The following is a 12,457-nucleotide window of genomic DNA, read 5'->3' on the forward strand; positions in this document are numbered from 1 at the left end:
TAATGTTGGACATATGACTGTGAATGAAGAAATATATTTTAGTAATGATATAGAGGAGTGGGGGGAGAGAAAATTGGGGAGGGGATAAGGAAAATCTCAGGAGCCTATGGAACTGTATCATAAAATGATAATAATAATAATAATAATAATAATAATAAATGTTAAAAAAAGAGGCTGTCAGGATCGCTCTTAATTCCTCCTGTATGTCTTTATACTTTTGCTGTTGTCTAATGCCAATCGAGTCTGTTATCTGTGAGTTGCATGTTATATTCTTGATAGGTTATACTTAACATCTTCCTCACACATTCCAAGAAGGTGGAGGATTACCTACTCTCCCGATCCATTTCGGAATAACATAGGGTATTAAAAGCATATTAGGTTTTACAGTTCCTTGATGTAGATCATAAGCAGTTTGAATCAAATTGATTATTGGTTCATTGGTTACACCACAATATCTTATTGCATGTGGTACAGGCTGTTTGAGGTTGAAATATTACAATTTACAGGTTACTATTTTTTGGATTGATATCATTTCATCTTAAATTAAGGCAAACATGTGGTATCTATCCTTTGGGGATTGGCTTATTTCCCTTAGCATAATGGTTTCCAGTTAGGCCCATTTGGCCACAAAGAATGGCATTTCATTCTTTTAATATAGCTGAGTAGTATTCCATGTAGTATATGAACCGTAACTTTCTTATCCAGTCTTCTGTTGGTGGGCATTTTGGTTGCTTCCAAGTTTTTGCAATTATTGATTGTGCTGTTGAACATGGAGGTGCATGTTGGTTTCTGGTGTACCAGGTGTTTTGGATATTTACCTAGGAGTGCTATTGCTGGATCATATGGTATGCAGATTTTCAGTCGTTTGAGTGTTCTCCTTACTGATTTCCATAGAGGCTGTACCAACCTGCAGCCCCACCAGCAGTGGAGTAGGGTTCCCTTTTCCCCACATCCTCGCCAACCAGTGTTGTTGGTGTTTTTGTTTTTGTTTTTTTTTGTATGTGAGCCATTCTTACTGGCGTTAGATGATACCTAACTGATGTCTTAATTTGGATTTCCCTTATTGCCACGGAGCTTGAGCATTTTTTCATGTGTTTGTTTGCCATTTGGGTTTGTTCCTTTGTGAAATGTCTGCCCATTTCCTGTTCCCATTTCTGACTAGTTTGTTTGTTTTGGTGTTTTGGTTGTTCTGGAGATCTTTCTATATTCTGGAGATTAGCCCCCTATCACCTATGTAGTGTGCAAAGATCTTCACCCATTCTAGGGGTTGCTTTTTCACTTTGTTGATTGCTTCCTTTGCTGTACAGAAACTTTTTAGTTTGATATAGTCCCATTTATTTATTTTGGTCTTAATTGCTATTGCTTTTGGTGTTCTTTTTAGGAAGTCAGGACCTACATCTAAATCTTGGAGGGTGTTTTCAACATTTTCTTCCAAAAGTTTGAAGATTTCTGGATGTAGGTTTAGGCCTTTTATCCATTTAGATTCTATCTTAGTGTATGGTGAGAGAAGCGGGTCTATCTTCTTGTTTGTGCAGGTTATCAACCAGTTATCCCAACTGCATTTATCAAAGAGACCTTCCCATTTGCCTGGATTGTCGTCTGTTATTTTGTCAAAGATTATTTAGCTGTATCTCTGTGGGTTTCCTTCTGTTGCTTCTGTTCTGCTCCATTGATTCTCCTCTCTATCTTTGTGCCAGTACCAGGCTGTTTTGATGACCACCACCCTATAGTATGTCCAGAGGTCTGGAATTGTGATCCCCTCTGTTAACTTCCGATTTTTCAGGATGTTTCTAGCTATTTGTGCTTTTTTGTGTTTCCAGATGAACCCTTGTATCATTTTTTCCAGCTTTATGAAGAATGTTTTGGGTAATTTGATTGGGATTGCACTGAATGTATATGTTGCTTTTGGTAGTATGGACATTTTAATGATATTGATTTTACCTATCCAGGAGCATGGTTATGTTTCTCCATCCTTTGAGGTCTTCTTCAATTTATTTCTTGAAATTTTTTGTAGTTTTCTTCAAAGAAGTGTTCTACATTTTTAGTTAGGTTAATTCCTAGATATTTCATTTTCTTGTGTATTGTTTTGAATGGTACCCTGCTGGTTAGATCTTTTTCCATCTTGGGGCTGTTTGCGTACACTCTGGCTATTGATTCTTGTTCATTTATTTTGTACCCTGCCACTCTACCAAACTCTCGTATAAGTTCTAGCAGTCTCTGTACTGAGTCTCTTGGTCTTCCATGTATAGAATCATGTTGTCTGCAACTTGCATTTTTGCTTTCCCAGGGCTACACAAAGTACCTGTGTTTTTAATATTTTCTTCTCTTATGATCCAGTATGTGAAACAGCCTTCCTGCACATGCTTTAGCTCCTCTGTGGTCACTGCTGCTTGAGTTATGCCCTATCTCCTTGCTCCCATTTAGTCAGGCCAGTCTCATCACTATAAATACTCATATAGTCAAATGGTAGAAGATTAAGTCCTTGTGTCACTCACAGCTATGTCACCAGAACCTAGAATCAGTCATAAATGCCTTTTGTCCCCAGCACATCAGTGTAAATCACAGAGCTTTTTAGAGCTCGTTAACTTGTTAGAATGCCAATGCCCTTTCTCCACCCATTCTCCCCACCAGGCTGGCTCATCCCTAGATATACATGGGATCTATGGACTCACCAAAGTATGAAAGGCACTAGCACCCAGTAGGTATTCCAAACTTGCTTGCAAAAACACTAGCAGCAACTATTTCTGCAATGAATGCAAACGAGCAGAAACAGGACAAACCTTCAGAGAAACTCTGTCCTTTGCATCTCTCGCTCTTCTTCCCTTTTGCTGCTCGGCTTCTGAAGACTTTTGTTAGTACATCACTCCTTACTCAACACCCAACTGTTCCTCCACGCTGGCTCCCTCGCCCTTCCTTTTCAGCTGCAGCCCCTCTTGGCTAATCACAGGACTCTCATGCCTATGCATTCTGTAGAGATGGTCCACTTTGGTCTTGCCAGGAGAGCACATTAGAGCAATCCCCACTGCACCTGGAAGAAGAAGCAAACTTTGTGCCAGTGACATGCACCTGTTAGCCTTGTGGGACTTGAACTTTTTCTTTCACCTGCTCTGTTTGCACTCTGATGATCCTTCTGTTATGGTGTGATTCAACATCTACTCTGCACGTCTCCCTCCTCTCAGTCTACAGCGCTATACGTAGTGCTCCTTTTCAGGCTGCAACCATATGCCCACTGTTGCTTCTTCAGAGATACCTCATCCAGGCTGTATACCTGAACAGGAAGCCTGTGTTCCCAACAGTACCCAACCGCCCCAGGGTTCAGCACAGTTCAGTTTGTTTCCTCTTCTGTGTCTGTTAGCTGTGCCACTACCAGGCTTAAAATGTCCATGAAGGAAATTTCCTGCTCAATATCTTATTATTGATGCCCCTTTAATGGGTGATTAATAAATAATTGTTACATAGATAGGTGAACTTGCCATTGTCATCTTACCCATGGGCACGATAGGGAATCTTCTAAAATAAATGCAGATTTTATTTTGCACATGATGTGTGTGCTCATATTTGTGTGTGCTACAGAATATTCTAGTGCTATGTGCAATGATCAGATCGGGGTCATTAGTGAATCTATCACGTAAAGTATTTCACTGTGTTCAAAATCGTCTGTTGTAGCTATTTTGAAGGAAAGAATTTATTGTTCTAATTCTAGTGACTGCCCTGGGCCAGAGAACATCTGAGCTGCCATTCCTGAGCAGGTGTCCCCTGCACTCATTCCCCAAGGGAGTCTTTTAAGGTCCTTGTGTTCAGTTCCTGCCCTGGATCCTGAGGACCTGAGGCAGCCACTGAGCAGTAAGATGGCTTCTTTTGTTATACTCATTGTAGCTTCCCTCTCTGCCTCCCCAGGAACCTAAGGCAGCAATCCTCTACCTCCTCCCTCCCCACTCCATCTTCCACTCCTCACAGATTTATAAGGCATTTTGAAGACTAAGAGGAACCCAGGGCCGTGATTCATTATTTTGTTCCAAGAGCTTTCTCTTGATTCTCTGCCTCCTCTTATGTTCGTAATTGCGTTTTCCTACGCTGAGCTTTACCTCTGTTGCCAAGATAGACGTTCCCCTCCCCTCTCCTCCCACAGTCATGCAGTTTAACCCCTCTTTTGTAGTTGTAAGCAATTTCCACCTCTTCTTCAAGCCATCTTTCCACATAAATCATTCCCTTCCTTTTCCTTCCTCGTGTCAGACCCTCTCTTCAGAACTCCCTTCAGTCGGCTGGCCTCCCTCGAGCTGCGTGTCCAGGGAAGTGGCTCTCTGTATTCAGGTAGAGCCATCACTGTGCTCGCGGGGGTGAGGAGTCGCGGTGCCTGCATAAGGACCCGATGAGCACCGTTCTGACGGACTCATACATCATCGGTCATGGCCGAGACCGCAGCACATCATCATTCAGCGGACGATTTTCTGCCTCCGGTGATTTCGCTTTCAGGACACCTGGCACCTTTCATGGTGTAGTTCAACTGCTCTGTTTTCTCCCAGGTTTTGCCTTGCTTTCATTTGTACGTGCTTGCTCTGGCCAGTGTCTCTCCTACTCACACACAGTCATACACTCTCTATGTGTGTTGCTGCTGTGTGTCCAATCCAGCATGAATCAGACTGAAAGAAAAATTTAAAGATACTCTAATGGCAGTGCAAATAATTTTTAAAACCCTGTATATAGAGGTCCTCGAAAATTTCACAGAAAGTGTGCATTACAAAATATGTGGGGGGCCCGGTGCGGTGGCGCAAGTGGTTAAGGTCCTCGCCTTGCACGCCCAGGATCCCATATGGGCGCCGGTTCTAATCCCGGCAGCCCCACTTCCCTTCCAGCTCCCTGCCTGTGGCCCGGGAAAGCAGTCGAGGACGGCCCAAAGCTTTGGGACCCTGCACCCGCGTGGGAGACCCGGAAGAGGCTCCTGGCTTCGGATTGGCATAGTATCGGCCCGTTGCGCTCACTTGGGGAGTGAATCATCGGATGGAAGATCTTCCTCTCTGTCTCTCCTCTCTGTGTATCCGCCTTTCCAATGAAAAAAAATAATAAAAATAAATCTTTAAAAAAATATGTGGGGTTTTTTTGTTTGTTTGTTTTGTTTTCACCAAAATAAACTTACTATTTGATTCCATTTTTCTTACTGATTGATTTATTGATTTAATTACTTGAAAAGCTGAGAGACAGAGTTCGAGAGAGACATGTAGAGAAAAATATCTTCCACCTCTTGGTCCACTCCCTAAATGGTTGCAACAGCCAGATTTGGGCCAGACCAGAGCCAGGGCCAAGAACATTTCCAGGAGCATTATCATGGAGCAGCGTTAGAGGCAGAATACCCAGGATTCAAACTGATATCTGATAGGCAATGCCAGTGTCACAAAGGGAAGTTTAACCCAGCATGCCACAACACTGGCCCCTGTTCCCATTGCTTTATGAACTTTCCAAAGTCTTCATCAAAGTCAGTCTCTTGCCCTACTGAGGACCTTTGTGCTGCGTCCTCTCCAAGCAGTCAGCGCCAGCCTTCAGCCTTCTACAGAGTCTCTCATATATATTCTCAACCAGTATCTTATCAGCAAATATTAGCTCTAGCAGAATTATTACTCTGGTGGAATTTCTATCTGAATCATAAAATTTCTTTTTACATAATTTAGGGTCGTTACAGATGCTCTGAAGTTGACTCCATTTGTAACTTAGGAAATGACTGAGCAGTGAAAGCTTCCCAGGAGAACAGCTTTTGCAATTTAGAGTACCTTGGGAGTTGATCTAAAAATAGTTCATTCTGTCTTCTCTGTTTGCTTTTTCTTTAAGAAATTCATTCATTATCGCTCTGTGAGTTCTGAAAGCAAGATCTTCTTCGGCCCACTTTTAGAACTGGCATCCTAAATACATTTTGATGTATGATGTTGAGTAATGCGATGAGGCTCGATGCAGTAAGCCTCTTGTTAATGGAAGTGTAGCTAGCTCTCAATTTATTTTAAAAACTGCAAATGGAAAAACAAGCAAAGAAATAAAGCCCAGCTAATATTAAAAAGGATATTTGGAGAAGCATCCTGTCAGACTTTAACAGACAGCCCTCATCTTCACTAGAGTGTTTGTCCCTAGACGCACACATTAAAAGCACAGTCTAGGTTTGGGAACAGGAAAGGTTTTACATGTTTCCACCAGTGACAGTATCTTTTAAAGATTGGTTTATTTTGAAAATCTTAATTAGAGAGAGGGTGGTTGTAAGAGAGAGAAAGAGAGAGAGAGAGAGAGAGAGAGCTGATTCACTCCTCAGATGACTGCTATGGCCAGTGCTGTGTCAGACAAAAGGCCATACCCAGGAGGTTAACCTGACATGTGGGCCGTCTCCCACTGTCTTTCCCAGGCTGCTACCAGACATCTGGACCGGAAGTAGAGCAGCCACCTCATGAAGTGGCGTCAAGTGAGATGCCATTGTTGTAAGCTGCAGTTTTACCAGCTAAGCCACAGCATCACCACCATCATAGAATTTTGAAGCAGTTTATAGAATATGATCATATACCATGTATGCATGCTTGAAGCTTATATTTGTAAGTGTATTTTGAAAATACCAGTTGTGCACTTATGAACTCACTAAGATTTAAACTCACGGCGTTCATTCATTGGGATGAATTAAGGTGAAACTGCACATTGTGATGAGGATGCAGTGCAGGCTGTGATGCCATTGGACAGCTTGGCTCTCCCCCGGTAATGGCTCATCCTGCTGAGAACAGGGCTCACTCAGCTCTCCTAATGCGGAATGCTTGACTTCTAAGGGAAATGACCTGTGTGGTTTTCTTCATCGCTTAAGACAATGTTGGATCGTTGCCTTTCCTCCTCCAGAATATGCGTGTGTTAATATTTGTCCAGGTTAGAATGGAAATGAAGACACTGGGTTGGAAAGAATATACAGGAAACCTGTATGTGTTGTTGTGTGTGAATGCACAGTGCTTTTAACTCACAGACACACACATACACGTTCATGCCCACACCGGTCCCTCAGGGCCTTTCCTTCACCTCTCGGAAGTGCTTTTGATGCCAGCTTGAAAAACTTGGTCTAACATCTTTTAATCATTCTAAATAGGTATTGATCAGCAACTCTCCGCCGAGCGAGACCCCAGGTAGTGAGAAAGAGAGCAAGCACCACTGAGGGAATTGCTACCGATGCGGTGCCCGCCATCTAGAAGATGAGGATATAAACGCTGACAATTTAGTATGCATTCCATGAAGAAGCCAAGGACCTGAGCTGCTAACACCACATTGCAAAGGAAACGGAGGCTTCGAACAATGAGTCAGCATTAGAGGTTAAACTTCCGGGTCTCAGAACTATGCATCGCATTTTAGGTATTATCCCAGAACAAAGGTAGAAACATGAAGTAGTATCTAATTAACCCTCAGGTTCCCCAAATAGCAGTTATCATTTCCTTCAACATGAATGGCTATAAAGTTGTCATAGTAAAGGACACTAGCAGTGAGTCTGGTTTAGAAGACCAGTCCTCCAGCTACCCAGATGACATACAAGTGCCTGCAGCTCTCTGCAGATGTACATGCCATGTGACTTGTTTTTCAGTTAGACCGAGTTTTCAAATGTGCATCTTAAACATCTGTCACACAGGCCCCAAACTGGCATCTTCTTACCTCTCTGCTCCCCAAATGCCCATGTTCCACAGTGATCCGTGTTCCCCTCCCAGCTGTATTTTTCATGGTCTATCACTCTCAGGAGGTAATCTATATGCATGCTTGTATGATTTCTTCCCTTCTCACCAGATATAGCTTCAGGGAGTGGGAAGGCTGTTCCTATTTGCTTCTATTCGTAGCTTCCAGAATGTCGTCTGGTACATATTAGGCACTCATTCTGTTGAACAAATCATGTTGTGTGTGTGTGTGTTTTTTTTTTTTTAATTCTGCGTTTTTCAGAGGCCAATCTAAAAATAAAAGCAAAAGTAGAGAACGCAAGTAACAAAAACATCACAGCTAACAAATCTCACTTTTCAAAGGGACGATCATGTCGGTTGCAATTCTAATTCATATCTTGCCTGGTTTCCCAAAGGCAGGCAGTGGTTCTAAGACAGCAGATCTCTGAGCCCGAATGCCGCCACAACCAGGAACCTGGTAGAAACACCCATTTCCAGGTCCCCTCTAGTCCGACAAAATGCTGAGTGGTCTGAGTTGTTACGCCAAGCTGAGGTTTGAAGTCCATTGCTTTAAGGGTTCGATTTCCTCTAACTGCACCTTCTCTGCTGGACACAGACCAATGCGTGCATCTTTAGCCAGGCACAGCCTGCAATGCAGTTGGAAACTGAGGCACTGTCTTTCTGATCCTGCGGGCGCTTGCCTTCTGACCGTTTCCAAGTGTTGCTTTGCTCTGCCCATCTCTGTTTTCCATCCATCCTCAAATGCATTTATATGAGGCTCTGGGGTATATGGAAGTAAGTTCTAGTAAGATTTTTTTCTTCTACCTTATTTTATCTCCTACCCTACACTCAAGAGGAAAAGTAATCAAATGATGTCAGCCAAATCCAGCTGGGCTCATTGCTTCGGTCCTCAGAACCATTAAATATGAAAATTCCCATACCAGACTGTCTGAGTTTGAACTTCTTGCAGATTGTATGGTAGCTGTTGAATGTCTTAGTGCCTCAGTTGCCTCAAGTGTAACATGTGAGTCATAATGGAGTGCATCTCGGAGGATGGCCGTGGAAATAATAATGTCATTTACATATATATTCAGCTATGCATTATATATACACATTCAAATTATGTATATATAATGTTCTTAAAGCTCTGGTGTGTGAGCAATTTACAATTTTAAGGGACTGCTTATGATAGAATTATAATGAATCCTAGTTTATCAAGGTCTAATAGGTAGAGTTTAGAATGTTAGAGTCTTAACTATCAGATACAGTTTTCAGGAGATCAGAAAGCCATCATTAACCTTCTTCAGCTTGCTTCTTGGCTCCCCCTTATTTGACATCAAAAATGCTCCCCTATGTGCTGCTTGTTAATGGGAGCCCAGGACGCTGCCACAAGCAGCAGGGAGGGAGCCCGAGTGACGATGAAGAGTTGAGCACACTTTTGAAATCCTTCACTGAGTTCTTCTTCCTGCTGTTCAGGGGACCTACGGCGATGGTAGAGAGCAAGGAGCCGTGCAACTCCGCTTTCTTCTAAGCACTGGAACTTCCTGCGGGAAATAACTGTCAGTATCGCCACTCCGCTGAGCTTCCTCAGCTTCAGTTACGTTCTGCAAACTACAGGCTCCAAACCCTTCTGTGTCACCCGAGGGCTGAGAGCACACTCATTAGGTCATCATCCTGACCTTGGGGAGTGTTCATACAGGGACCAGGCAAGTCTCCCAAGGGCACTAGAGTGGCTTCTGGCCCCAGAGGAGAATTTGGACTGATGAGTTTCAAGGTCAGCCCTTGATAGGTCCTGAGATAATGTACACTGGCTTCCCTTGCCCTTAATCCACAGCTGTTGCTCCTTCAGGAGGGCAGTGCTGGTTGCAAGGAAATGCGCCTCAACGTCTCTGTTTCTCTAAAGCCAATCTGCTCAAGAACGTGCCTCTGGTACTTTGTCATTCTGCCTCTATCTTCTGACCACAAATTGTCTAGGAGACAATTTTCCTTTACTCTGTCACCTCTATCTCTCAACTGTCATCCAAAAGGGTATCGGCTTGATGAAGAGTCCTACCAGAGTAAAGAAGAGAAATGCCAATGGCAGTGGCACGTTACTGCATCCAAAATAACCCCACGGCGCTCTCCGCACATTCTGTGGCTTGGAATTAGAGCTGGAGAAAAGAGCTGTTTCCATATGGAGGGTCCTGTGAATCAGTGTATTCAAATGGGCGTTTTCCTTCCCCCACATTGCTAAGTGCCCTGGCTTAAAACAGGCGCATCTGGCAAAAGAGTAGCGTGTCCTTAATAGGCACTTGATAAGAGTGGTGAAATGTTATCAGCATACATTCCAGATACTGAGGAATTGAATTAATCTAATCCCGGGTTACAAAACCCTTTGCAAGCCAGGTATTTTCCAATTTGTTGCTTTAAAAGAAATTGAAAAAGGAACTAATTGAGTTGTCAGCTGTGAGGTCATTAAAATAATTCTTGAAGCTGTATTAAACTATGTAATTTTTGGCATGTATCTTGGAAGACATTCAAAGAATTGAGTGGCAGTGCTATAAAAATTTTCATTTCCATCTTGTTGCTTATGTGAACAAGACTTCGCTAAAAGCAAAACCAGCAATATAATTAATCCTCAGTTCTATGTTATTCTAACAATAAGTGATATTTATCCATTTCATTAAGCCCAAATCCCATCTGTCTAATTAGGAGCCACATTTGAAATAAAAGTTTACTTTTTAACATTTCATTATTATTTAACGTGCACATCTACACTGTATCAACTTTACATTTGGGATGATAACCTATTTTTAAAGCATGTGTTAGAGCTTCGTGGTCACAGGAAATAAATTAAATTTCAATATCCATTTTCACCGCAAGTAAAAATGATATGTCACTGATAAAATATTTTTCAAGTATACATTCTATAGCGGCATAAGATGACAATAGCAGCTCAAGTTGAAGCAGAAACAACGTGGATCCCGGGGCCTTACTAGATGCAACAATTGAATTCCTGTTGTCTTCTCGGCACTTGGGTGCCCTTCTCTTTTCCCTCTGATTTCTCCCACCCATAACGATTTCTAGTTCTCTTTTGGAGACTAAAGCATCCATCCCCAACCCCAGGACATATTTATGTTAGTTTACAAAAGGATAGGACGTTAAATAGATGGCCAGAATCACAGGAAGGATGCTTGTTTGTCCCTGGCCACCTGGGCTCGTGTGGTTCTAGGTTCTAGGGACCTTCACACTGTCTCCTTCTACTACCTACTCCAGGCTTGCTGATGGCTAGAATTCTACCATTAGAACAAAGTTCAAATTTCAACCCATTCGGATCATCCAAACATGAAGTTGGTAGTTCTGAAACAGTAACCGTTATTAAGAAAATTTAGCCCTTTTGGACCATTTCCAGCTGAGAGTAAGCGCAGTTTTTCCCCTAAGAAATGCAATTGAAAGTGAGGCGCAGGGAAGATTTGGTCTTCAAAAGAGAAGTAGAAAATTGCCGTGGAAGCAGTCAGTCACAGCAGAAAGAGACGCAAGGGCTCCAGGATGCAGAGGGAGCAACATGACTTCCGCTTTCCGTGTAGTAATAGTGAACCTAAACACGAAGGGGCAGCTCTGTTTGATGGTACCCACATGATCAAGTCATGAGAGAAGAGGCAACTGATGCCCAGAACGCCCCTCATTGACTGCAGATTTACCGTGGAGTAATGAAGAACTAGAATGGAAAGTACTTGTGTAGAAATCCCTATGGTCAGGTGAAAGGAAGTAACATTTCTTCAGATTATTTATATTGCAATGTGACTGGTTTGGTAAAAGAAATCAACACAAGTTCTGTACCTGCAGGGTGTGTCTACAAGGAGCAGGGCAGGGAATGAGTGGTAACAGAACACTTCCATTATGGTAACTCGAGGGCAGTGGCAGTGGGTGGGGAGTGAATGCTGATCTCACCCTCTAGGATCTTCGTATGACTAACATATACTTCACTTAGAATTGTTAACAGGTCAAAAATATGCTTTACTTATTTTTGTATGTAGGGAAAAAATAGCAATAAGGACAATTTAGAAAGCAATGATCTCTCTTTCTCATGCTTTGAAAGAACTTAATTATTACCCAAGCCAAATCCTGCATCTCCCCACACTTGTACCTTCTAAATGACAGGGGGAGACCTAAAGGCCTTGGTGACTGGTGAGTGGTGACTGGCAGCCAGTATTATGCCATCCATTCTACCTACTGGGACAACTACCTGCCTGGATTGGGTTATTTCCATTTTTCAAGGGATGCTTTTATTTTAGTGCTCTGAGACCCTGGATCACTAATGTTGTGTCGCACTGACCACTTTGCCAGTGTCCTTGGCCTTTGTCATCTACATCTTGAGTGCTGTTTGCAGGACCACTGCCACAAGTCAAGGCAAGGCCGGACTGGTTCTTTGTGTAATCAAATGAGGACACAAGACTCACGAACCCTCACCCGCCCTCCACCAGGGTGTCAGCCCACTGGCTGGCATCATCAAGGGCAGTGACAGTAGGGGCTGCATGCACCCTGGGCCTGTGGGCTAAATCCGCATCTAGAAAGAACTCCTTGTTTTTCTGGTTCCATTCCAGGCTCTAAGTTCCTCGGGCATATCTACAGACCTTCTTCCTGCCAGGCAGGCACATTTTCTTTTCTGCATGAGGCTTGATAGCCTGCAGGTCATGCACATCAAAAAAAGCAAATTCCATTTGCATTCCTAGCCAGGAATTGTTGGGGTGAGCAGGTGAGAGGTAGAGGTCGGCTTGCTGCTGTGATAACAACAGTCTTCTTTCTCTAGTGGGGCAGGGGGAGGAGTGTAG

The 12,457-nt window shown here is 43.0% G+C and overlaps 1 protein-coding gene across 5 annotated transcripts in view; it reads left to right on the forward strand.

Annotated features, from left to right (window-relative positions):
- The window catches only part of OPCML (opioid binding protein/cell adhesion molecule like), a 1,160,546-nt gene that overhangs the window by 901,637 nt on the left and 246,452 nt on the right, over window positions 1-12,457 (forward strand). The gene's annotated exons all lie outside the window — the stretch shown is intronic.

This window comes from Ochotona curzoniae, unplaced genomic scaffold, assembly GCF_017591425.1.
Source record: "Ochotona curzoniae isolate NIBS_2020 unplaced genomic scaffold, NIBS_Ocur_1.0 contig_832, whole genome shotgun sequence".
Classification (NCBI taxonomy): Eukaryota; Metazoa; Chordata; class Mammalia; order Lagomorpha; family Ochotonidae; genus Ochotona; species Ochotona curzoniae.